Source organism: Eurosta solidaginis, unplaced genomic scaffold (assembly GCF_040869045.1).
Source record: "Eurosta solidaginis isolate ZX-2024a unplaced genomic scaffold, ASM4086904v1 ctg00001023.1, whole genome shotgun sequence".
Taxonomy (NCBI): domain Eukaryota; kingdom Metazoa; phylum Arthropoda; class Insecta; order Diptera; family Tephritidae; genus Eurosta; species Eurosta solidaginis.
Window position 1 is genome coordinate 127,150 of NW_027136934.1, and position 2,016 is coordinate 129,165.

The following is a 2,016-nucleotide window of genomic DNA, read 5'->3' on the forward strand; positions in this document are numbered from 1 at the left end:
ACATACTCTACAGCGTATGAGTGACCACATAAACCCTCATACTTTTTGAAAGCTTTAACATATTTCAAATTGATTGACATTTCAACAAATATTCGTATTACGTGAACGTCATATATTTTCTAGTTTAACGAAAAATGTATGCTATATCCAGAATAATGAAATGAATCAGTATGTTTATATGCTAAGAAGCGCTCTAAAGTATGCATACCAAATAAGCATTCGCTCAGCTAGTCACACGGACACGGAGGTTGTAAATCATAAAAGTTACATTGAAAATGAAAATTGTTATTTATGTTAATGTATCGAACAGCGTACATAAATACGAGTACAAAAAGAGTAAATCAATGAAAGGATAAATGTGTAAACGGATGACTGAATGCTGAGTTAATGTAACATCAGCTGGTTGGGCGAGCAGCAGCAGAGACAGCAAATATAAATATACGAGTTTTTTGAGATGAATCAGCATCGGTTTACGTTTACACAGCGCGTTTCACTGTGCTGCGCCATGCATGAACAGTGCTGTATATAGGAATGTATGTGTGTGTTCATTTTGTTTGTTGGGGATTAATTTTCAGCGTACTATCTATGCATTTTGTCTGTCTGCCTGCTGAGTCTAGCGGTCGTTGGTAAATCCTGTTTGTTGTTGGTCTTAAATAAAATTTACTGTCAATACAGACAATGCATATGTGACCTTTTAACACACATATCATGATGGAATTATACATGATGACACATACATATGTGAAAGTTATATTTGTATTTGTATTGAATATGGAATTACTTTGAAAATTTAAACCCGAAAAATAGTTGATTTTATGATTTATTTTATAGACATGCCCGAATTTTGTTTGTATTGAAAAATGTATAGAAAAAGGGAAACTTACAAATATCAAAAGCCGAATGGAAAAGAAAGGTTGAAAGCAAACAGTCAAAATGTTTTTGATCTTTCTCTCTATTGGGATTATCACAAGCCAATGAAGTTCTACCCAAAAATTCTCGAAATCATCCTGAAATGGTATAGAAAAAGTCCCAAAGTAGTCCACGAATGATTCGGAATGATTCCGAAAGGTACTGTCTCCGATGAAACACTTACGTCATTATGAAAAGGTGGGAGTTCGTAACTAAATGGTGCAAAGTAAATTCTCATATTCGGATTTCATAGCTGTAAAAATTAATTTCGAAAGGATAGCTTACGCATCTCTTAAGGGTGAAATCGTTTTACAAGGATCGTCTTCGAGTACCGAAGACGACCTATTAATAATACTGTAACGAATTTTGAGAAGATGTGATTATTTTATGCACCCTAACGTTTGAATCGTTGAACTGCGAATAAATAACTGCAATAATCAGTATTGTAAAATGGCCTTTATTTAGACTACTTTGGGAGTAGTACTTCACAATTATACTTCACTACTAGCGTGTCTAAATCAAAGTAAATAGTTATTCCTCAGCTTGCTCTGCTTTTATTGTCTCGTTCTTGTATTTCTCCCAAGGTCTAAACTTTTCACGAACATGCCTTCTGGAACAGTTGCATCTCATACTTGGTTATTTAGCTATATGCCTGAGTATGTGCAGGTAACAACTTCTGCTCTTAGCTGATGACTACATATGTGTATGTGAAATAAAGCCTTCGCTTCGAGTTGCTGATTATGTGTATGGAATATTCTTCATTGTCTTGTACAAAAGTGTGGCTGCTTTCTTTAATGTGTACATGTACATAAGTGTGGCTGCTTGCTTTTTTGTTGTTGTCATTATTTACTAACATCATAGTGCTGCTAATATTCCGCACAATACCATTTATCTTTTTAAACAATATTCGCTTTTCATTTGCCAGAAACTGTCTTCATGTTTCAAAATTCTAAGCACTAAAGCATGTCATGCATAAAACTGCGAGACTATTCTATGATTCTGTCTCAGGTTATATATGGTTGAACTTGCCGTTCAATGAAGACCTAACATAGACTGAAACAAAAGCCGACAAAAAGCCCCAACTAGGTACCAGGAATTATGTTCAAG